Raw genomic sequence first — 27,735 nt, forward strand, 5'->3', positions numbered from 1 at the left:
ACCGGTCAGGAGGAGCATGATTCAGGGCAGCAGGAGCAGAATTCCGGCGGCCAGAAGGAGGATTCTGCTGTGAATTGAGAATATAGATTTTCAAGGCTGTAAAGAACTTTTCATAAGTTCATTGCATGATAATAATATAAGGTACAGTTTGCAATCACAGAATAAAACATAATTTTGAAAGCAACTAATGATATTACAGTTGAAGAGAGGAGAGTCTCAGCTTTCTGATGGCATCAAAATGATTCAACTGTCAATATTGAGTGAATGGCAGCATTTGACATCCAAAGTATACGTCATTGCATTGAGAGAAAGGCAGACACAGAGAGTCATATTACATTTAGGACATTACATTTGCTGTTAGATTCATCAATTTCACAGACAAAGGTAAAGGATATAGGTTGAAGAAATCATTTAAGATGTGAAAATGAATATACATTTACAACCCAGGCCCTGTCCAGAAATAAACCTCAGCCCCTAACCTCTAGTTACATGGTATTCTGAGAGGGTTTGATGGGTGATGATGTAGTGATGCCGTCACCTACCCTCTAATCTGCTATGTGGAATTCTGGCCCTATTGCTTAAACCTTCCCAATCCTCTAAGATCTGCACAAGCGTCTAGGGGTTGTTTCTGAACAGAGCCCCGCAACCTTGTAAGTTTGTGGCAAGCCTCCATCACTACTGCAGAGAACGGCATCGGCAGTAAGCAGGTTTAAGCATGTTAGGAATTTGATGAATAATGACTAAACAATATCTACATTTTAAATAGAACTATAACTAATTAAACTCTACTCTGTTTTATTATATCTGATTAATAATGTTAATTCATAAGGAAGGGATTGTGTAGCCTGAAACAGGGGGTAATGAAACATAATAAACACCATTCCAGCTGGGTTGGGGAGGAATGGATTGTGGGTTTTTAAGTAAGCAAAGAGGGTCGTTAACCTATGGTTGAACCGACTCAACTTAGCTCTGGGATGTTTAGATAAGGCAGCGAGTGTCTCCCTAGGTTTTCCATTATCTGGAACTGTCTGCTGAATAGTGATAGATGAAGGTGAGATTTCAGAAGTTATATATATATTGGTGCCCACCACTGCTAGCAATATAGTAAGTCAAATATCATACGGACAATATAACTAGACAACTCACATAACTAAAGTTTACAATGTTTGTAATGTTTTATCTTTACCTGTGTATCTGCCTGTTGAGCTGGCTTAGAAGCAGATGCCTGTTAGTATAACAGAGAGATAGTCGTTTCAGAACAAAACAAACTATTTCAATGACTTGCAATAAAAATATATCACTTTTGTTGACACATACTAACAAGATGGTAAATATCATACTGGTAGAGTAGGAGATTAACTCCTGCATTGTGTGTTAAAAGCATTTATTTGAAGTCACTTACCCCTCCTTTAACAGAGATTGTCAGTTGAAAAAGTAAGATGGCCAAAAGGAAGGTCAGCTTCATTCTCATCATCATGGCAGTCCAGGGGAAATGCTGGGAAGAAACATATCAGTCAATGTGACTCTGCTGCACTGTTCCTTCAGAAGTGTGCTTGGTTTTCACCAATTCTTTTAAAGATTGTGTGAATTTACAAGGACCGACGCTGGAGTCGAGAAGCAGGTATGGGGAGTTGACGTTTAATTAAGAACAGACAAAGAGCAAGCCAGAACCAGCATCAGCACATGGATACACAATGACAAATGACAATCAATGCAGCAGCGGAGAAGAGAGCTGAGGAACTGACAAATCATTTTAGGTCAGTACTGAACTTGTCACACAATGGGACAATCTATTTCTAAATCAAGTGTAAACATCCCAGAAACACTGCTGTTCAAATCAAACACACTTCTGAAATTATAGTGCGGAAAAACATCTGTTATGGTTGAATTCCGACTTCAGACTTCAAAGCCATAACAACATCCAGAAATACATAGAGAAGTCATGAACATTTTATTCTTGAAAGGCCACTGATGAGGATGACATGTCTTAGTATTTATTTAGGCTAATGTATCTCTACTGGTATCTCTTCTATATGACATTCTTATCTCAAGAAGCAATTTCAGTGTTTAAACACTTGTTTTCTAACTATAGGGTAGGTTGCCACTGGAGTTGGTTAGCTGAGAGATCAACCATAGCAGCTTTGTTAAATGTCAGACAGACATTGACTAAAACAGGAATATAATATTGAAGTTCGTCACAGATATACAACACAACCTCCAAAATCAATATGTGTAAATAGATCGTTTTTACAAACAGAGAATAACTTTTAAAAATGTTTTCATACCTATAATTTAATGCTCCATGTATTTGGACCCAGGTTCATTTGGTACTAGAGGCATTTGTAATGTTTCAAACAGCCAAATTCAGCCACATTTGAAAATACACATACAAATACTTCAATAATGAAATGTTTTATTTAACTAGGCAAGTCAGTTATGATCAATGACGGCCTACCCCTGCCTAACCCTAATGACGCTCGGCCAATTGTGCACCACCCTATAGGACTTCCAATCATGGCCGGTTGTGATACAGCCCGGAATCGAACCAGGGTCTGTAGTGACACCTCTAGCACTGAGCTGCAGTGCCTTGGACTGCTGTGCCATTCGCGAGCCCCATAATGATGTATTTGTTCCCAGGTCTGCAGCTGAGACAGACCGATGAAGAGACCACTGTCTCTTCTGATAAGATATGAAGTATCACTTACCTCCGGAGAGAAAGACAAGTGGACGTTGAGTTGAGAGGTGAGAGTGATGAGTCTTTCCTGTGATGGTCAGAGCCTATTGAAGCTGGGAGAGGTGACCTTTTAAATACTGTTCTTGACCAGACCCGTGACAATGGAGCCTCAGACTTCCTCCAACTGTAACACTTTAAATAATTATCAGCTGCTTTGAATATGTTCTGATATTAAACCCAGGTGGAGAGAGACATGATGGTGCAGGTGGAGGAACAGGTAGAGAGAGACATGATGATGCAGATGGAGGCCCAGATGAAGAGAGACATGATGTGGCAGGTGGAGGCCCAGGTGGAGAGAGAGATGATGGTGCACTCTAATAAAGAATATGCTGTATGTTGTCAAGGTCTTCTACAGTTATCATCAACTGAACTCACAAAAAAAGTTAAAGTCAAGAAAAACATGTAACAATGTCTTGGGCCTGGAGTCTTGGTCAACATCATCATCAGGCCATGGTAGGTAGGCTGCTTCTGCGATGATGATGATGATGATGATAGTCCCCCTCAGGAGGAACTAAAGGTGGAGGAGGAGGGATGTTAGTTTGGTCAGGTTTAAGTAGCGGTGGCTGTGGTGTTTAACAAAAGTGAGGACAGGTGTGGAGGATGATTGGCAGTTAGTAGCAGCTGGCGCTTGTTGAGTTGATGGAAAAGCTACTTTCAAGGCGACTAGTTGAAAGAGTTGCATTCAGGTCTGGTCCTCTCTCCTGAATTTAAGTAAACATTTAACTCCATTAAACACATTAAGATGCAATATTTTCGAATGAATGGAATTCTAAAAGTACGTTTAAAAAATGAAAGTGATCTTTCTGGTGTCTAGGTATAGATTCGGACCAAAACAATGGAAACGCAGACATGACACTGTAAAAACATGTTTATTTGGTGGTTAAGGAGGAACGTTTGTGAACCACTATACTACACAGTGTCTCCTACTGAGTTAAAACAACAGGGACACCACTGTTTTACCTCAGCAGGAGCCCCACTACTGTATGAGGAAACACAGGAAATTCCTGTGTTCAGTCTGATAGAAACAGACCAGACTTTCAGAACACTAGTGAAAGCAAGGTTTGTATGTAAGAAGATTAGAGACCCCTTGATGGGCTCCAAACATATCACCAGATACCTATATAGCTACTGACTGGACATCTCTCTAAAATAACCTAACATGTCTTCGTCTGGAAAACTACATTTTACATTTCATGTACTACCTTATTTGGGTAACCAATATCCACAAATGTTACTGGACATGCTGAATTAGGTAAAAGTATATCCATAATATGCAAGTGTGAACTCTGAGTTGATTGACACTGTGCCAATGTATGTGTGTGAGTGTGAGTGTGTGTGTACAGTATGTGACAAGAACAGAGGGTTCAGGTTCAACATTTCAAACTTACATAAACACATGTTCGTGCCAGCCACAGGCATTTCTTTTCAGACACCTCTCTGTCCTGTACATCTCAACTGTGAAATCAGCATCTAACCAAATAGATGCCAAGCCTTCTGCTAACCTAGATATGAGAGGAGCAGTGGTCCATGGTCTCTAGCAGAGCATACCAGGTGTACTGAACTATCCCTGTGGTTTTACAAAGAAGGCTGATAGAGCCAGGTGAAGGTGATATTCAGAACAAAGACTCTCTTGAACATTATCATTAAAAGAAGTATATCTGTCGTCCCATTATATAACATCAATCAACATACTTTGGTCTTTCATTTAGTAGTCAGTACTACTGTTAAATTGCAATTCAGTTTGTCTGTCATTGAGTTTGTCTGGACAAAATCTTTAACATCCTGTTTGCCTGAAATGTTAAATATATAAAATGTGTTTCCTAAGATATAAAAACTTTGAGTGTTTAAAGCAGAACTTTTTATGTTTTGCAATAAATAAATGTCGGCATGTTGAATAAAAAACATGAGCTGGCGCACACAAAGAGAAAATGATTTTATGTGGATATTCTGACAAACCTAAGGACATTGTGCAATAAAGTACATAAATAAAGGTTACGTGGAATATTTTTATGAATGTTGATTTGTGTTCTGTTCACATTTAATTACTCTACCGGACATTGTGATATTGATCCTTCACATACTGTCCAGCTGAACTTGTTACACATTTCACTCTAGGTCAAAAACACAAAGCTCCTCCCCAGACGTCACAGCTGATTGGCATAATATCCATGAGACCAATGAGATGAGAGTTGATACCAACACAGAGCCTGTATGTGGGGAGTAGAAGGTGGTTTCCCCCCTCTGTCATCCATCTGGGGGTCTACACAGAAAATATCCACACCCGATGGTTGTATTGGAATAATCCCAGACATTTCCAACAGCACATCTTTACAGTGGTTTCTGTCTTTCCTACTAACCCACCAAAAACACATCTTTAAGCTACATTTTTGGAAGAAAAGACAAGTGTCGTCTAGGTGGGTCGCAAACACTCATCTGCACCGTTTCAAAAATAAATAAAAATCGGGTGATGCCCGGCAACATCTGTGACCCTCCAGGGAGGTCAACGCACTGCGGACAATATGCTGTATTTTTATCTGCTTTGTAGTCACTTTTGTCTGCAACTTCTCTTTTCTACCATTGAATCAGATCCACATTAGCCCACATCTGCATAGTTGTTGTTTTGGTGGTGTCGAAGGTGTAACTGCGCTAGAGCTGTCAAATCCACAATCTGCTCCTGGCATTATACCTAAAGCAGCATTTTTACATGTTCAAACACAAATGTGAGATGTAATCTACAGCTCGATTAGGCTGATAGAAATCCTCATCATTTATTTGAATGATTTTCAATTTGACTGTAATTGTTTCTATATAGCCTACACTTTCTTGTTCTGAACTTCTAACCTGAGTGGGATGGGTGTGGCTTTGTGACAATGATCAAGAGCAGCTGCTCACCGATTTGACAGCTCCAATGTAGTTACACCTCCAACACACCACACCGCCAAACATCTTATATGTTGGTGTCGGCTATCGCTGGATAAAATCCCCTAGAGTCCATCGAAGCACCGGTGCGTCAATGTAAATAACAAACAAAAAAATGCCCATCAAAATCTGTCAGTTTAAGCTATATATATCTGTTTCTTTTGCATGGGCTGCATCCCAATCCACCGCATCTGAAAATGTCTGGGGTGATAGGTGGCAGAGCCAGAGCAGTGTTCGTCAGACCATAAGACGGTCTTCTCACAAAAACGTCTGTAGTGTTTGGCCTACAAACTAATACGAAAGGGAGACTCAAAAACACAATGGTGTTCTCCGTTTTGCTCTACGACCCCCATAAGCCCCACGGGACTCCTATGACATCAGTAACGCTGGTGCCAACCTCTGTCTGTAGCTTCTTAACCGTTTAGACTACTGTATCGTGCAGGTGAATAAGGGAGTTTACTTTACCTTCTGAATTTCATACATGATACTCTACATCTTGTGTCACACTCAATGTGGTCCCCACATCCCACTTGTAGTCCATGAATTCTTGGTGGAACACCCACCTATCTACATCCCCCTTCTTTTAACTTGCAACACGAACAACGTTCAATGTTACACAGCCTATTGTGACCCCATTGTCTTATGGTTTTAGGCCTAAGAATTCCAAAAGTGACCATCTTTGGGATTGGGGTTGGTTACCTTTCTAGACCGAGTCAGTGTTAGGGCTGGATCGCCAGCTAGAAGAGCTGACCCAGATGAAACTTTTTTAGAAACAGCTCCAGTCAGTGCCAGGGGCAGTAGGGACAGGCGCTAATGGACTGAGCTGCCTTGCACTGTGGTCTTAGTACACTTCTCCCCTCACTCTTTGTTGTGTCAGAGCCTCCTTCACCACAGGGCGAAACATCTCTGTGGTTGTGAGAAGCATTTTCCTAGTCCTCATAGAAAACGGTCTCTTCGCAGGAGATGGCAAGCCTTCTCGGGGAAGGATGCGTACAAACAGCAATGCAGCATGGATATCGGACTGATCTGGACAAATCCCTGTAGAGACTGGCCTGGACAGATTCCTGTAGAGACTGGCCTGGACACATCCTTGTAGAGACTGGCCTGGACAAATCCCTGTAGAGACTGGCCTTGGACAGATCCCTGTAGAGACAGGCCTGGACAAATCCCTGTAGAGACTGGCCTGGACAGATTCCTGTAGAGACTGGCCTGAACACATCCTTGTAGAGACTGGCCTGGACAGATCCCTGTAGAGACGCCTTGGACAGATCCTATATACATCAAACCTGCTGTATACCCTCCATCAAACCTTATGTTCCCTCCATCATATGGAGCGAGCTGTGGTCTCAGTCCAGTCTTTGTACCCCTCTGTGTCTGGGGATGGGGATCTCAGTGCGTGCTGCATTCAGAAACATGTTCTGATGATGTGTTGCAGGAACCTGTTTGGCTTGAGAATCCAGACAGTATACAGTGGAATGCTATTGATTGGCCCCTGACACTCTTTGCTGTCTATCTACTGAGGCCCATTGTTGGAATTCTGACTTGATGCCTTCCCATTGAATTGTGGGATTAAGGAGGATATTCATCTATGCCTAGAAGAGAGTTCCCATCATACCTACTGTATACCCTCCATCATACCTGCTGTATACTCTCCATTATACCTACTGTATACCCTCCATCATACCTACTGTATACCCTCCATCATACCTGATGTATACCCTCCATCATAACTACTGTATATCCTCCATCATACCTACTGTATACCCTCTATTATACCTACTGTATATCCTCCATCATACCTACTGTATACCCTCCATCATACCTACTGTATACCCTCCATCATATCTACTGTATACCCTCCATCATACCTACTGTATACCCTCCATCATACCTACTGTATACCCTCCGTCATACCTGCTGTATACTCTCCATTATACCTACTGTATACCCTCCATCATACCTGATGTATACCCCCCATCATACCTACTGTATATCCTCCATCATACCTACTGTATACCCTCCATCATACCTACTGTATATCCTCCATCATACCTACTGTATACCCTCCATCATACCTCCTGTATACCCTCCATCATATCTACTGTATACCCTCCATCATACCTACTGTATACCCTCCATCATACATTATCTACCCTCCATCATACCTACTGTATACCCTCCATCATACCTTATGTATACCCTCTGTCATACATACTGTATATCCTCCATCATACATACTGTATACCCTCCATCATACATTATCTACCCTCCATCATACCTACTGTATACCCTCCATCATACCTACTGTATACCCTCCATCATACCTACTCTATATCCTCCATCATACCTACTCCATCATACCTACTGTATACCCTCCATCATACCTATGTATACCCATACCTGCTCTCATACCTACTGTCATCATACCTATGTATACCCTCCATCATACCTACTGTATATCCTCCATCATACATACTGTATACCCTCCATCATACATTATCTACCCTCCATCATACCTACTGTATACCCTCCATCATACCTACTGTATACCCTCCATCATACCTACTGTATACCCTCCATCATACCTACTGTATACCCTCCATCATACCTACTGTATACCCTCCATCATACCTACTGTATACCCTCCATCATACACTGTATATCATCATACCTACTGTATACCCTCCATCATACCTTATCTATATCCTCCATCATACCTACTGTATACCCTCCATCATACCTACTGTATACCTCCATCATACCTACTGTATACATCATTCATACTGTATACCCTCCATCATACCTACTGTATACCCTCCATCATACATTATGTACCCTCCATCATACCTACTGTATACCCTCCATCATACCTACTGTATACCCTCCATCATACCTACTGTATATCCTCCATCATACCTACTGTATACCCTCCATCATACCTACTGTATACCCTCCATCATACCTACTGTATACCCTCCATCATACCTGCTGTATACCCTCCATCATACCTACTGTATACCCTCCATCATACCTACTGTATACCATCATACCTGTATACCCTCCATCATACCTACTGTATACCCTCCATCATACCTTATGTATACCCTCCATCATCATACTACTGTATATCCTCCATCATACCTACTGTATACCCTCCATCATACATTATCTACCCTCCATCATACCTACTGTATACCCTCCATCATACCTACTGTATACCCTCCATCATACCTACTGTACCTATCATACCTGTATACCCTCCATCATACCTTATGTATACCCTCCATCATACCTACTGTATATCCCCATCATACCATGTATACCCTCCATCATACCTCCATCATGTATACCCTCCATCATACCTCATACCCTCCATCATACCTACTGTATACCCTCCATCATACCTACTGTATACCCTCCATCATACCTACTGTATACCCTCCATCATACCTACTGTATACCCTCCATCATACCTACTGTATACCTCCATCCATCATATACCTATACCCTCCATCATACCTATATACCCTCCATCATACCTACTGTATACCCTCCATCATACCTACTGTATACCCTCCATCATACCTACTGTATACCCTCCATCATACCTACTGTATACCCTCCATCATACCTACTGTATATCCTCCATCATACCTACTGTATACCCTCCATCATACCTACTGTATACCCTCCTCCATCATACATACTGTATACCCTCCATCATACATACTGTATACCCTCCATCTACTACCCTCCATCATACCTTATGTATACCCTCCATCATACCTACTGTATATCCATCCATCATACCTCCATCCATACTGTATACATCATACCTGCTGTATACCCTCCATCATACCTACTGTATACCCTCCATCATACCTACTGTATACCCTCCATCATACCTACTGTATATCCTCCATCATATCTACTGTATACCCTCCATCATACATTATGTACCCTCCATCATACCTACTGTATACCCTCCATCATACCTGCTGTATACCCTCCATCATACCTACTGTATACCCTCCATCATACCTACTGTATATCCTCCATCCATCATACCTACTGTATACCCTCCATCATACCTTATGTATATACCTACTGTATACCCTCCATCATACCTGCTGTATACCCTCCATCATACCTGTATATCCTCCATCATACCTACTGTATACCCTCCATCATACCTACTGTATACCCTCCATCATACATTATCTACCCTCCATCATACCTACTGTATACCCTCCATCATACCTACTGTATACCCTCCATCATACCTGCTGTATACCCTCCATCATACCTGCTGTATACCCTCCATCATACCTACTGTATACCCTCCATCATACCTACTGTATACCCTCCATCATACCTACTGTATACCCTCCATCATACCTAATGTATACCCTCCATCATACCTACTGTATACCCTCCATCATACCTACTGTATATCCTCCATCATTCATACTGTATACCCTCCATCATACCTACTGTATACCCTCCATCATACCTTATGTACCCTCCATCATAACTATTGTATATCCCCCATCATACCTACTGTATACCCTCCATCATACATTATGTACCCTCCATCATACCTACTGTATACCCTCCATCATACCTACTGTATACCCTCCATCATACCTACTGTATATTCCTCCATCATACCTACTGTATACCCTCCATCATACCTACTGTATACCCTCCATCATACCTACTGTATACCCTCCATCATACCTGCTGTATACCCTCCATCATACCTACTGTATACCCTCCATCATACCTACTCCATCATCCATCATACTACTGTATACCCTCCATCATACCTCCATCTGTATACCCTCCATCATACCTACTGTATACCCTCCATCATACCTACTGTATACCCTCCATCATACCTACATACTCCATCATACCTACTGTATACCCATACCCATCATACCTACTGTATACCCTCCATCATACCTTATGTACCCTCCATCATACCTACTGTATACCCTCCATCATACCTACTATATCCCCCCATCATACCTACTGTATACCCTCCACCTCATACATCATATGTATACCCTCCATCATACATACCCTACCATCATACCTGTACTGTATACCCTCCATCATACCTACCCCCATCCATCATCATACCTGTCCATCATACCTAATGTATACCCTCCATCATATCATCATACCTACTGTATACCCTCCATCATACCTACTGTATACCTCCATCATACCTATCTGTATACCCTCCATCATACCTACTGTATACCCTCCATCATCATACATTATCTACTCCATCATGTATACCCTCCATCATACCTACTGTATACCCTCCATCATACCTACATACCATCATACCTACTGTATATCCTCCATCATACCTACTGTATACCCTCCATCATACCTACTGTATACCCTCTGTCATACATACTGTATATCCTCCATCATACCTACTGTATACCCTCCATCATACATTATGTACCCTCCATCATACCTACTGTATACCCTCCATCATACCTACTGTATACCCTCCATCATACCTACTGTATACCCTCCATCATACCTACTGTATACCCTCCATCATACCTACTGTATACCCTCCATCATACCTAATGTATACCCTCCATCATACCTACTGTATACCCTCCATCATACCTACTGTATACCCTCCATCATACATCATTCATCATACCTACTGTATATCCCCCATCATACCTACTGTATACCCTCCATCATACCTTATGTACCCTCCATCATACCTACTGTATACCCTCCATCCATCATATCCTACTGTATACCCTCCATCATACCTACTGTATACCCTCCATCATACCTACTGTATACCCTCCATCATACCTGCTGTATACCCTCCATCATACCTACTGTATACCCTCCATCATACCTACTGTATATCCTCCATCATTCATACTGTATACCCTCCATCATACCTACTGTATACCCTCCATCATACCTTATGTACCCTCCATCATACCTACTGTATACCCTCCATCATACCTACTGTATACTGTATACCCCTCCATCATACCTACTGTATACCCTCCATACCTATACCTTCATGTATCCATCATATCCTCCATCTACTGTATACCCTCCATCATACCTACTCCATCATACCTACTGTATACCCTCCATCATACCTACTGTATACCCTCCATCATACCTTATGTACCTCCATCATACCTACTGTATACCCTCCATCATACCTACTGTATACCCTCCATCATACCTTATCCATCATACCTACTGTACCCTCCATCATACCTACTGTATACCCCATCATATCTATCATCATACCTACTGTATACCCTCCATCATACCTACTGTATACCCTCCATCATACCTATACCCCATCATACCCTCCATCATACCTACTGTATACCCTCCATCATACCTACTGTATACCCTCCATCATACCTACTGTATATCCTCCATCATACCTACTGTATACCCTCCATCATACATTATGTACCCTCCATCATACCTACTGTATACCCTCCATCATACCTACTGTATACCCTCCATCATACCTGCTGTATATTCTCCATCATATCTACTGTATACCCTCCATCATACATTATGTACCCTCCATCATACCTGCTGTATACCATACCTACTGTATCCATCATACCTACTGTATACCCTCCATCATACACTCATACCATCATACCTACTATATCCTCCATCATACCTACTGTATACCCTCCATCATACCTGCTGTATACCCTCCATCATACCTGCTGTATACCCTCCATCATACCTACTGTATACCCTCCATCATACCTACTGTATACCCTCCATCATACCTACTGTATACCCTCCATCATACCTACTGTATACCCTCCATCATACCTACTGTACCTCCATCATACCTATATCCTCCATCATACCTACTGTATACCCTCCATCATACCTGATGTATACCCTCCATCATACCTACTGTATACCTCCATCATACACTATCTGCTGTATACCCTCCATCATACCTACTGTATACCTCCATCATACCTACCATCATACTGTATACCCTCCATCATACCTACTGTATACCCTCCATCATACCTACTATGTATACCCTCCATCATACCTGCTGTATACCCTCCATCATACCTACTGTATACCCTCCATCATACCTTATGTACCCTCCATCATACCTGCTGTATACCCTCCATCATACCTACTGTATAGCCTCCATCATACCTACTGTATAGCCTCCATCATACCTACTGTATACCCTCCACCATACCTAATGTATACCCTCCATCATACCTTATGTACCCTCCATCATACCTGCTGTATACCCTCCATCATACCTGCTGTATACCATCCATCATACCTACTGTATACCCTCCATCATACCTACTGTATACCCTCCACCATACCTAATGTATACCCTCCATCATACCTACTGTATACCCTCCATCATACCTACTGTATATCCTCCATCATTCATACTGTATACCCTCCATCATACCTACTGTATACCCTCCATCATACCTTATGTACCCTCCATCATACCTGCTGTATACCCTCCATCATACCTACTGTATAGCCTCCATCATACCTACTGTATAGCCTCCATCATACCTACTGTATACCCTCCATCATACCTACTGTATACCCTCCATCATACCTACTGTATACCCTCCATCATACCTACTGTATACCCTCCATCATACCTACTGTATACCCTCCATCATACCTACTGTATACCCTCTGTCATACATACTGTATATCCCCCATCATACCTACTGTATACCCTCCATCATACCTACTGTATACCCTCCATCATACCTACTGTATACCCTCCATCATACCTACTGTATATCCTCCATCATATCTAATGTATACCCTCCATCATACCTACTGTATACCCTCCATCATACCTGCTGTATACCCTCCATCATACCTAATGTATACCCTCCATCATACCTACTGTATACCCTCCATCATACCTGCTGTATACCCTCCATCATACCTGCTGTATACCATCCATCATACCTACTGTATACCCTCCATCATACCTACTGTATACCCTCCATCATACCTACTGTATACCCTCCATCATACCTGCTGTATACCCTCCATCATACCTGCTGTATACCATCCATCATACCTACTGTATACCCTCCATCATACCTACTGTATACCCTCCATCATACCTACTGTATACCCTCCATCATACCTTATGTACCCTCCATCATATCTACTGTATATCCTCCATCATACCTACTGTATATCCTCCATCATACCTACTGTATACCCTCTGTCATACCTACTGTATATCCTCTGTCATACACTATCTATATACACTATCTATATACACTATCTATATACACTATCTATATACACTATTTATATACACTATTTATATACACTATCTATATACACTATCTATACACACTATCTATATACACTATTTATATACACTATCTATATACACTATCTATATACACTATCTATATACACTATCTATATACACTATTTATATACACTATTTATATACACTATCTATATACACTATCTATACACACTATCTATATACACTATTTATATACACTATCTATATACACTATCTATATACACTATCTATATACACTATTTATATACAATATTTATATACACTATCTATATACACTATTTATATACACTATCTATATACACTATCTATATACACTATTTATATACACTATCTATATACACTATCTATATACACTATCTATATACACTATCTATATACACTATCATACACAGGTTGTCAATATACAGAACAATAACATGATATGTTACTTATGTTACTTACTTGTTCATCACCACTTACTAACTCAATTGGACATTGGTGTGGTGATATTGATCCTTCACATACATACAGATTAACGTGTTACAACTTTCACTCTAGAGTCAAGAACACAGAGGAACTGATGAGATTACCTGACTCCTCCCCAGAGGTCACAGCTGATTGGCTTAATACCCATGAGACATGACTAATTAGATGAGGGTTGATACCCACAGTGTGCATATGTATGCAAATGAGAAACATTACAGTACTGTTAATGTCTGAGTTCCAGGTTGACTACATTGCAGACGCATGACAGATCTCACAGCGCTTGGATAGGTGTTTAACATATCACATACATACAGTATGATATAGTAATCTGTGGTCCATCTGGGGGACTTCACTGGTGTTCAGACAAGACCTTGCAGCAAAATCTACACTTGAAAAATGATCATAGTTCTACAATCCAATACTTTTTTTTAGAGAAAGGCAAAACTCAAAGAACGATACTGTATGTTTAGATATATACTCATATTTAAAATAGTTTGCCATAAAACCAAAATGTCTAGTGAGGTGATAAAGTATGTGAACCACTGCACAGTTTTCACTTCATTTTGTTGCTTTAGATTCTGAAATGTGGAAACATTTGATTTATTTATTCTTGTGATCGAACTACTCCACTCTTACCCAAGCGGCATAACTACTCCACTCTTACCCAAGCGGCAGAACTACTCCACTCTTACCCAAGCGGCAGAACTACTCCACTCTTACCCAAGCGGCAGAACTACTCCACTCTTACCCAAGCGGCAGTACTACTCCACTCTTACCCAAGCGGCAGAACTACTCCACTCCTACCCAAGCAGCAGAACTACTCCACTCCACCCAAGCGGCAGAACTACTCCACTTTTACCCAAGCGGCAGAACTACTCCACTCCACCCAAGCGGCAGAACTACTCCACTCTTACCCAAGCGGCAGAACTACTCCACTCTTACCCAAGCGGCAGAACTACTCCACTCTTACCCAAGCGGCAGAACTACTCCACTCTTACCCAAGCGGCAGAACTACTCCACTCTTACCCAAGCGGCAGTACTACTCCACTCCTACCCAAGCAGCAGAACTACTCCACTCTTACCCAAGCGGCAGAACTACTCCACTTTTACCCAAGCGGCAGAACTACTCCACTCTTACCCAAGCGGCAGAACTACTCCACTCCACCCAAGCGGCAGAACTACTCCACTCTTACCCAAGCGGCAGAACTACTCCACTCTTACCCAAGCGGCAGAACTACTCCACTCTTACCCAAGTGGCAGAACTACTCCACTCTTACCCAAGCGGCAGAACTACTCCACTCTTACCCAAGCGGCAGAACTACTCTACTCTTACCCAAGCGGCAGAACTACTCCACTCTTACCCAAGCGGCAGAACTACTCCACTCTTACCCAAGCGGCATAACTACTCCACTCTTACCCAAGCGGCAGAACTACTCCACTCTTACCCAAGCGGCAGAACTACTCCACTCTTACCCAAGCGGCAGAACTACTCCACTCTTACCCAAGCGGCAGTACTACTCCACTCTTACCCAAGCGGCAGAACTACTCCACTCCTACCCAAGCAGCAGAACTACTCCACTCCACCCAAGCGGCAGAACTACTCCACTTTTACCCAAGCGGCAGAACTACTCCACTCCACCCAAGCGGCAGAACTACTCCACTCTTACCCAAGCGGCAGAACTACTCCACTCTTACCCAAGCGGCAGAACTACTCCACTCTTACCCAAGCGGCAGAACTACTCCACTCTTACCCAAGCGGCAGAACTACTCCACTCTTACCCAAGCGGCAGTACTACTCCACTCCTACCCAAGCAGCAGAACTACTCCACTCTTACCCAAGCGGCAGAACTACTCCACTTTTACCCAAGCGGCAGAACTACTCCACTCTTACCCAAGCGGCAGAACTACTCCACTCCACCCAAGCGGCAGAACTACTCCACTCTTACCCAAGCGGCAGAACTACTCCACTCTTACCCAAGTGGCAGAACTACTCCACTCTTACCCAAGCGGCAGAACTACTCCACTCTTACCCAAGCGGCAGAACTACTCTACTCTTACCCAAGCGGCAGAACTACTCCACTCTTACCCAAGCGGCAGAACTACTCCACTCTTACCCAAGCGGCAGAACTACTCCACTCTTACCCAAGCGGCAGAACTACTCCACTCTTACCCAAGCGGCAGAACTACTCCACTCTTACCCAAGCGGCAGAACTACTCCACTCCACCCAAGCGGCAGAACTACTCCACTCCACCCAAGCGGCAGAACTACTCCACTCCACCCAAGCGGCAGAAAAATCACTTTTTCTTTGGCTGCAATTCTTACATGATGAAATATTTCAGGATATGTGCCACATCCCTACACTATTATGGCTGGTGCACTAGACAACAATATTTTATCATATTTTGTTTTAGAATTCCATGTTTTATCTCACTACTGTCAGTTGAGACGCCTCTATAGATGAACCTGCTTTAGGTTCTCTCTCATGAGATCCCTGATAATTGGTTGCATCATATCTAGTCTTCTTTGATTAAATTTTTGTTTTTAAACTCATTTTTATTAAATAGGTTATTCAATGTGCTTTTCTACCTCTTTTGTATATTTTATTTTATTTTTTATCATTCAGTAATAAACATCACATCAGTACATTGAGCTAGAAACATGACATTGTAACTCTTATAGATGCATATTGTTAAACATTCAAATCCAACAGAAAACCGCCACAGAGCAGAGAATAGGTGATAGTGTCATTTTACTATTCCGTTTGAAAACTCTTCAAATTAACATAACATCAAATCTAACAATGTGTAAACATTCAGATGATAAACTCTCCAGAAGTATGAATGGCCAGTCAAGTGTGACAAATGGTTTCAGTAGATTGGTGGCTGTAAACCCAACTGAAAAACGATAGCAAATATGCAGGACGGTAAATGTTATAGCAGACAGTAGAAGGTCAAATATAGACAGTTGTGTTGATAGTGAAATGAATAGCAGGCTTTTCCATCATGTTGGATATTGAAATCAGCCTTATGGCTCCAAATGACTTGACACACTTGGGCATACAGTATGTTAGATTTCCGTGTCTTGTACAGTGAGAGCTCTTATCGGTAGACATGTTTAAGTTGTTTAGAAACATCCGTTTAAGGGAATACTTTAGCTCCCCTAATCCTGATGTTTCTATTGAACCAGTAGGTTACTCACCTGCACATACTCCGACTCCTTTTAGAAGCAAGAGTTATTTTATACCTCCAGCCAATCACAATCACTCTATTGAGACATATTGCAGACTTGTTGAAAAATATGTTGCTCATCTCCTTAAGAACAAACAGGAGTCCAAATCTTTCCATAATTTACCTAAGGATGAAAAACAGGCTTTGCTTGATTTACAATCCGATACGTCAGTCCTTATTCGTCCTGCTGATAAGGGCAGGTCGGTTGTACAATCCGATACGTCAGTCCTTATTCGTCCTGCTGATAAGGGCGGGTCGGTTGTACTCATGGATAGGACAGTTTATGTACATGAGTGTCATAGACAGCTGCTTGACAACACCTTTTACATGAAACTCAGAAGTGACCCCTCTTCCCAATTACAGAATACCATCTTTACAGTCCTAGATGGGTATTTAAGTTCTAATCAGATAACCAAAAAAGAACATTACTTTTTGGCTATTCAACACCCTAAAATTGCCACTTTCTATACTTTGCCGAAATTACACAAGAATGTTACAAAACCTCCAGGGCGCCCTATTGTAGAGGGCATTGATGCAGTAACGGCCCCTATTGTAGCTGGCATTGATGCAGTAACAGCCCCTATTGTAGCTGGCATTGATGCAGTAACAGCTCCTATTGTAGAGGGCATTGATGCAGTAACAGCCCCTATTGTAGAGGGCATTGATGCAGTAACAGCCCCTATTGTAGCTGGCATTAATGCAGTAACGGCCCCTATTGTAGCTGGCATTAATGCAGTAACGGCCCCTATTGTAGCTGGCATTAATGCAGTAACAGCCCCTATTGTAGCTGGCATTAATGCAGTAACGGCCCCTATTGTAGCTGGCATTGATGCAGTAACGGCCCCTATTGTAGCTGGCATTGATGCAGTAACAGCTCCTATTGTAGAGGGCATTGATGCAGTAACGGCCCCTATTGTAGCTGGCATTGATGCAGTAACGGCCCCTATTGTAGCTGGCATTGATGCAGTAACGGCTCCTATTGTAGAGGGCATTGATGCAGTAACGGCCCCTATTGTAGCTGGCATTGACGCAGTAACGGCCCCTATTGTAGCTGGCATTGATGCAGTAACAGCCCCTATTGTAGCTGGCATTGATGCAGTAACAGCCCCTATTGTAGCTGGCATTGATGCAGTAACAGCCCCTATTGTAGCTGGCATTGACGCAGTAACAGCTCCTATTGTAGCTGGCATTGATGCAGTAACAGCCCCTATTTTAGCTGGCATTGACGCAGTAACAGCTCCTATTGTAGCTGGCATTGACGCAGTAACAGCTCCTATTGTAGCTTGCATTGACGCAGTAACAGCTCCTATTGTAGCTGGCATTGACGCAGTACCCCCCCCCCCAGTTGAGGGGGGGTGTACCTCTTTTGTATATTTTATTTTATTTTTTATCATTCAGTAATAAACATCACATCAGTACATTGAGCTAGAAACATGACATTGTAACTCTTATAGATGCATATGGTTAAACATTCAAATCCAACAGAAACCCCACAGAGCAGAGAATAGGTGATAGTGTCAGGGAAAACATTGATAACATCAAATCTAACAATGTAAACATTCAGATGATAAACTCCCAGAAGTATTGGTCAGTCAGGTGACAAACGGTTGTAGATTGGTGGCAGTAAACAACTGAAAAACCAAATATGCTGACGGTAAATTTTATAGCAGACAGTAGAAGGTCATTGACAGTGCATAGTGAAATGAATAGCAGGCTTTTCCATCATGTTGTATTGAAATCAGTCTTATGGCTCCAAATGACTGATGCAGTAACACAGTGAGAGCTCTATTGGTAGACATGTTTATGCAGGAATACTTTAGCTCCCCTAATCCTGATGTTTCTATTGAACCAGTAGGTTACCCTACCTCCAGCCAATCACAATCACTATTGAGACATAGGGCATTGCTCATCTCCTTAAGAACAAACAGGAGTCCAAATCTTTCCATAATTTACCTAAGGATGAAAAACAGGCTTTGATGATTTACAGCGTCCCCTATTGTAGGGCGGGTCAGTGGTACAATCTGATGCAGTAATTCGCCCTGCTGATAGCTGGCATTGATGGTACAATCCGAACGCCCCCTATTGTATAAGGGCATTGATGCAGTAACTTCAGTCCTTATTGTGCTGATAAGGGCATTGATGCAATAACGTCAGTCCCTATTGTAGCTGATAAGGGCGGGTCAGTGGTACATTGATGTCCTATTGATAAGGGCTGGGTAACTGATACGCTCCTATTGTAGCTGATAAGGGCATTGATGCAGTCCCCTATTGTCAGTCCTTATTCGTCCTGCTGATAAGGGCGGGTCAGTGGCATTGATGCAGTCCTTATTCGTCCCCTGATAAGGGCGGGCATTGTACTCATGGATAGGACAGTTTATGTACATTGATGACAGCTGCTTGACAACACCTTTACAAGAAACTCAGCCCCTCTTCCCAATTACAGAATACCATCTTTACTGTCCTAGATGGGCATTGATGATAACCAAAAAAGAACATGACTTTTTGGCTATTCAACACCCTAAAATTGCCACTTTCTATACTTTTGTAAATTACAAAAGAATGTTAGGTCGCCCCTATTGTGGCTGGCATTGATGCAGTAACAGCCCCTATTGTAGAGGGCATTGATGCAGTAACAGCTCCTATTGTAGCTGGCATTGATGCAGTAACAGCCCCTATTGTAGAGGGCATTGATGCAGTAACAGCCCCTATTGTAGAGGGCATTGATGCAGTAACAGCCCCTGTAGCTGGCATTGATGCAGTAACAGCCCCTATTGTAGAGGGCATTGATGCAGTAACAGCCCTATTGTAGCTGGCATTGATGCAGTAACAGCCCCTATTGTACATTTACATTTACATTTAAGTCATTTATAGCAGACGCTCTTATCCAGAGCGGCTGGCCTTGATGCAGTAACAGCCCCTATTGTAGCTGGCATTGATGCAGTAACAGCTCCTATTGTAGAGGGCATTGATGCAGTAACAGCCCCTATTGTAGAGGGCATTGATGCAGTAACAGCCCCTATTGTAGAGGGCATTGATGCAGTAACAGCCCCTATTGTAGCTGGCATTGATGCAGTAACAGCCCCTATTGTAGCTGGCATTGATGCAGTAACAGCCCCTATTGTAGCTGGCATTGATGCAGTAACAGCTCCTATTGTAGAGGGCATTGATGCAGTAACAGCCCCTATTGTAGAGGGCATTGATGCAGTAACAGCCCTATTGTAGAGGGCATTGATGCAGTAACAGCCCCTATTGTAGAGGGCATTGATGCAGTAACAGCCCCTATTGTAGAGGGCATTGATGCAGTAACAGCTCCTATTGTAGAGGGCATTGATGCAGTAACAGGCCCTATTGTAGCCGGCATTGATGCAGTAACGGCCCCTATTGTAGAGGGCATTGATGCAGTAACAGCCCCTATTGTAGAGGGCATTGATGCAGTAACAGCTCCTATTGTAGAGGGCATTGATGCAGTAACAGCCCCTATTGTAGAGGGCATTGATGCAGTAACAGCCCCTATTGTAGAGGGCATTGATGCAGTAACAGCTCCTATTGTAGCTGGCATTGATGCAGTAACAGCCCCTATTGTAGAGGGCATTGATGCAGTAACAGCCCCTATTGTAGAGGGCATTGATGCAGTAACAGCCCCTATTGTAGAGGGCATTGATGCAGTAACAGCCCCTATTGTAGAGGGCATTGATGCAGTAACAGCCCCTATTGTAGAGGGCATTGATGCAGTAACAGCCCCTATTGTAGAGGGCATTGATGCAGTAACAGCCCCTATTGTAGAGGGCATTGATGCAGTAACAGCCCCTATTGTAGAGGGCATTGATGCAGTAACAGCCCCTATTGTAGCTGGCATTGATGCAGTAACAGCCCCTATTGTAGAGGGCATTGATGCAGTAACAGTCCCTATTGTAGCTGGCATTGATGAAGTAACAGCCCCTATTGTAGCTGGCATTGATGCAGTAACAACCCCTATTGTAGAGGGCATTGATGCAGTAACGGCCCCTATTGTAGCTGGCACTGATGCAGTAACAGTCCCTATTGTAGCTGGCATTGATGCAGTAACGGCCCCTATTGTAGAGGGCATTGATGCAGTAACAGCCCCTATTGTAGAGGGCATTGATGCAGTAACAGCTCCTATTGTAGAGGGCATTGATGCAGTAACAGCCCCTATTGTAGAGGGCATTGATGCAGTAACAGCTCCTATTGTAGAGGGCATTGATGCAGTAACAGTCCCTATTGTAGGGGGCATTGATGCAGTAACAGCCCCTATTGTAGAGGGCATTGATGCAGTAACAGCCCCTATTGTAGCTGGCGTTGATGCAGTAACAGCCCCTATTGTAGCTGGCATTGATGCAGTAACAGCTCCTATTGTAGAGGGCATTGATGCAGTAACAGCTCCTATTGTAGAGGGCATTGATGCAGTAACAGCCCCTATTGTAGCTGGCATTGATGCAGTAACGGCCCCTATTGTAGAGGGCATTGATGCAGTAACGGCCCCTATTGTAGAGGGCATTGATGCAGTAACAGCTCCTATTGTAGAGGGCATTGATGCAGTAACAGCTCCTATTGTAGAGGGCATTGATGCAGTAACGGCCCCTATTGTAGCTGGCATTGATGCAGTAACAGCCCCTATTGTAGCTGGCATTGATGCAGTAACAGCCCCTATTGTAGCTGGCATTGATGCAGTAACAGCCCCTATTGTAGCTGGCATTGATGCAGTAACAGCCCCTATTGTAGCTGGCATTGATGCAGTAACAGCTCCTATTGTAGCTGGCATTGATGCAGTAACAGCCCCTATTGTAGCTGGCATTGATGCAGTAACAGCTCCTATTGTAGCTGGCATTGATGCAGTAACAGCTCCTATTGTAGCTGGCATTGATGCAGTAACAGCCCTATTGTAGCTGGCATTGATGCAGTAACAACTCCTATTGTAGCTGGCATTGATGCAGTAACCCCCCATTGTAGAGGGCATTGATGCATTTTATTTTTGTAATTCAGCATCCATCAGTATTGAGCTAGAAACATGACATTGTAACAGCTTATAGATGCATATTGTTAAACATTATTGATGCATAACAGAAAACAGCCCCTATTGTGTCATTTTACTATTCCGGAAAACTCTTCAAATTAACATAACATCAAATCTAACTATGTAAACATTCAGATGATAAACCCCTATTGGTCAGTCAGCTGTGACAAACGGTTTCAGTAGATGGCATTGATGCAGTAAACCCAGAAAAACCCTGGACTATTTTAGAGACAGGGCATTGATGCAGTAACAGCTTTTCCATATTTGTATGATGAAACAGCCCCTATGGCTCCATTGATGCAGTAACAGCCCTATTGTGAGAGCTCTTATCGGTAGACATGTTTATTGTTTGAGAAACATCCGTTAATCCTGATGCAGTAACAGCCCCTATTGAACCAGTAGGTTACATTGACCTGCACATACTCAGCTCCTTTTAGAAGCATTGATGCAGTTTATACCTCCAGCCAATTGTAGACTCATTGATGACATAACAGCTTATTGTAAAGGGCATTGGAACAAACAGCCAAATCTTTCCATAATTTACCTAAGGATGAAAAACAGGCTTTGATGCAGTAACATTCCCCTATTGTAGAGGGCATTGATGCAGTAACAGCCCCTATTGTAGGGCGGGTCGGGTGGTACAATTGATGGTCCTTATTCGTCCTATTGATAAGGGCAGGTCATTGAGCAATAACAGCTTCCCTATTGTAGAGCTGGCATTGATGCAGTAATTCGTCCTGCTGATAAGGGCGGGTCAGTGGTACAATCTGATACGCCAGTCCTTATTCGCCCTGCTGATAAGGGCGGGTCATTGTACATTGATGCAGTAACCTTATTCGCCCTATTGATAGAGGGCATTGATGCAGTAACGGCCCCTATTGATAGAGTCCTTATTCGTCCTGCTGATAAGGGCGGGTCATTGATGCAGTACAGTCCTTATTCGTCCTGCTGATAAGGGCGGGTCGGTTGTACTCATGGATAGGACAGTTTATGTACATTGATGCAGTAACAGCTGCTTGATTGTAGAAGGGCATTGATGAAGTGACCCCTCTTCCCAATTACAGAATACCCTATTGTGTCCTAGATGGGTATTTAAGCTTGGATAACCAAAAAAGAACATGACTTTTTGGCTATTCAACACCCTAAAATTGCCACTTTCTATACTTTGCCCCAAAAAATGCAGAACCTCCAGGTGCCCCTAACAGCCCTATTGTAGAGGGCATTGATCATTGATGCAGTAACAGCCCCTATTGTAGCTGGCATTGATGCAGTAACAGCTCCTATTGTAGCTGGCATTGATGCAGTAACAGCCCCTATTGTAGCTGGCATTGATGCAGTAACAGCCCCTATTGTAGAGGGCATTGATGCAGTAACAGCTCCTATTGTAGAGGGCATTGATGCAGTAACAGCCCCTATTGTAGCTGGCATTGATGCAGTAACAGCCCCTATTGTAGAGGGCATTGATGCAGTAACAGCCCCTATTGTAGCTGGCATTGATGCAGTAACAGCCCCTATTGTAGCTGGCATTGATGCAGTAACAGCCCCTATTGTAGAGGCAGTAACAGCCCCTGATGCATTGATGCAAACAGCCCTATTGTAGCTGGCATTGATGCAGTAACGGCCCCTATTGTAGAGGGCATTGATGCAGTAACAGCCCCTATTGTAGAGGGCATTGATGCAGTAACAGCATTGTAGCTGGCATTGATGCAGTAACAGCCCTATTGTAGCTGGCATTGATGCAGTAACAGCCCCTATTGTAGAGGGCATTGATGCAGTAACAGCCCCTATTGTAGAGGGCATTGATGCAGTAACAGCCCCTATTGTAGAGGGCATTGATGCAGTAACAGCCCCTATTGTAGAGGGCATTGATGCAGTAACAGCTCCTATTGTAGAGGCATTGATGCAGTAACGGCTCCTATTGTAGAGGGCATTGATGCAGTAACAGCCCCTATTGTAGAGGGCATTGATGCAGTAACAGCATTGTAGCTGGCATTGATGCAGTAACAGCCCCTATTGTAGAGGGCATTGATGCAGTAACAGCCCTATTGTAGAGGGCATTGATGCAGTAACAGCCCCTATTGTAGCTGGCATTGATGCAGTAACAGCCCCTATTGTAGCTGGCATTGCTAACAGCTCCTATTGTAGAGGGCATTGATGCAGTAACAGCCCCTATTGTAGCTGGCATTGATGCAGTAACAGCCCCTATTGTAGCTGGCGTTGATGCAGTAACAGCCCCTATTGTAGCTGGCATTGATGCAGTAACAGCTCCTATTGTAGCTGGCATTGATGCAGTAACAGCCCCTATTGTAGAGGGCATTGATGCAGTAACAGCCCCTATTGTAGAGTAACAGCCCCTATTGTAGAGGGCATTGATGCAGTAACAGCCCCTATTGTAGTAACAGGGCATTGATGCAGTAACAGCCCCTATTGTAGAGGGCATTGATGCAGTAACAGCCCCTATTGTAGAGGCATTGATGCAGTAACAGCCCCTATTGTAGCTGGGCATTGATGCAGTAACAGCCCCTATTGTAGAGGGCATTGATGCAGTAACAGCCCCTATTGTAGAGGCATTGATGCAGTAACAGCCCCTATTGTAGCTGGCATTGATGCAGTAACAGCCCCTATTGTAGAGGGCATTGATGCAGTAACAGCCCCTATTGTAGCATTGATGCAGTAACAGCCCCTGTAGAGGCATTGATGCAGTAACAGCCCCTATTGTAGCTGGCATTGATGCAGTAACAGCCCCTATTGTAGAGGGCATTGATGCAGTAACAGCCCCTATTGTAGAGGGCATTGATGCAGTAACAGCTCCTATTGTAGAGGGCATTGGCATTGATTGATGCAGTAACAGCCCCTATTGTAGCTGGCATTGATGCAGTAACAGCCCCTATTGTAGAGGGCATTGATGCAGTAACCCCCTATTGTAGAGGGCATTGATGCAGTAACAGCTCCTATTGTAGAGGGCATTGATGCAGTAACAGCCCCTATTGTAGAGGGCATTGATGCATTGTAGAGGGCATTGATGCAGTAACAGCTCCTATTGTAGAGGGCATTGATGCAGTAACAGCCCCTATTGTAGAGGGCATTGATGCAGTAACAGTCCCTATTGTAGAGGGCATTGATGCAGTAACAGCCCCTATTGTAGATTGATGCAGTAACAGCCCTATTGTGCAGTAACGGCATTGATTGCAGTAACAGCCCCTATTGTAGAGGGCATTGATGCAGTAACAGCCCCTATTGTAGAGGGCATTGATGCAGTAACAGCCCCTATTGTAGAGGGCATTGATGCAGTAACAGCCCCTATTGTAGAGGGCATTGATGCAGTAACAGCCCCTATTGTAGAGGGCATTGATGCAGTAACAGCCCCTATTGTAGAGGGCATTGATGCAGTAACAGCCCCTATTGTAGAGGCATTGATGCAGTAATGGTAGCTGGCATTGATGCAGTAACAGCCCTATTGTAGCTGGCATTGATGCAGTAACAGCCCCTATTGTAGCTGGCATTGATGCAGTAACAGCCCCTATTGTAGAGGGCATTGATGCAGTAACAGCCCCTATTGTAGAGGGCATTGATGCAGTAACAGCCCCTATTGTAGAGGGCATTGATGCAGTAACATTGTAGTGGGCATTGATGCAGTAACAGCCCTATTGTAGAGGGCATTGATGCAGTAACAGCCCCTATTGTAGAGGGCATTGATGCAGTAACAGCCCCTATTGTAGCTGGCATTGATGCAGTAACAGCCCCTATTGTAGCTGGCATTGCAGTAACAGCTCCTATTGTAGGGGCATTGATGCAGTAACAGCCCCTATTGTAGCTGGCATTGATGCAGTAACAGCCCCTATTGTAGCTGGCATTGATGCAGTAACAGCCCCTATTGTAGTGGGCATTGATGCAGTAACAGCCCCTATTGTAGAGGGCATTGATGCAGTAACAGCTCCTATTGTAGCTGGCATTGATGCAGTAACAGCATTGAGCTGGCATTGATGCAGTAATGGCCCCTATTGTAGCTGGCATTGATGCAGTAACAGCCCCTATTGTAGAGGGCATTGATGCAGTAACAGCCCCTATTGTAGAGGGCATTGATGCAGTAACAGCCCCTATTGTAGAGGGCATTGATGCAGTAACAGCCCCTATTGTAGAGGCATTGATGCAGTAACAGCCCCTATTGTAGTGGGCATTGATGCAGTAACAGCCCCTATTGTAGAGGCATTGATGCAGTAACAGCCCCTATTGTAGAGGGCATTGATGCAGTAACAGCCCCTATTGTAGAGGGCATTGATGCAGTAACAGCCCCTATTGTAGAGGCATTGATGCAGTAACAGCTCCTATTGTAGAGGGCATTGATGCAGTAACAGCCCCTATTGTAGAGGGCATTGATGCAGTAACAGCTCCTATTGTAGAGGGCATTGATGCAGTAACGGCTGTAGAGGGCATTGATGCAGTAACAGCCCCTATTGTAGAGGGCATTGATGCAGTAACAGCCCCTATTGTAGAGGGCATTGATGCAGTAACAGCCCCTATTGTAGAGGGCATTGATGCAGTAACAGCCCTATTGTTGCTGGCATATGCAGTAACGTATTGTAGAGGGCATTGATGCAGTAACAGCCCCTATTGTAGAGGGCATTGATGCAGTAACAGCCCCTATTGTAGAGGGCATTGATGCAGTAACAGTCCCTATTGTAGAGGGCATTGATGCAGTAACAGCCCCTATTGTAGAGGGCATTGATGCAGTAACAGCCCCTATTGTAGAGGGCATTGATGCAGTAACAGCCCCTATTGTAGAGGGCATTGATGCAGTAACAGCCCCTATTGTAGAGGGCATTGATTGCATTGATGCAGTAACAGCCCTATTGTAGCTGGCATTGATGCAGTAACGGCCCCTATTGTAGCTGGCATTGATGCAGTGACAGCCCCTATTGTAGAGGGCATTGATGCAGTAACAGCCCATATTGTAGAGGGCATTGATGCAGTAAC

General features: G+C 43.3%; 1 long non-coding RNA gene across 1 annotated transcript; it reads right to left on the reverse strand.

Moving 5' to 3' along the window:
* Positions 1–22: 22 nt before the first annotated feature.
* Positions 23–3,235, reverse strand: LOC115114745 (uncharacterized). Its single transcript, XR_010461823.1, has 4 exons — positions 2,706–3,235; positions 1,403–1,495; positions 1,187–1,225; positions 23–67 (listed from the first exon to the last, which is right to left on the reverse strand). It is a non-coding gene; the product is annotated as an uncharacterized LOC115114745 (long non-coding RNA).
* Positions 3,236–27,735: the final 24,500 nt, after the last annotated feature.

This window comes from Oncorhynchus nerka, linkage group LG9b, assembly GCF_034236695.1.
Source record: "Oncorhynchus nerka isolate Pitt River linkage group LG9b, Oner_Uvic_2.0, whole genome shotgun sequence".
In the NCBI taxonomy this organism is placed as follows: Eukaryota; Metazoa; Chordata; class Actinopteri; order Salmoniformes; family Salmonidae; genus Oncorhynchus; species Oncorhynchus nerka.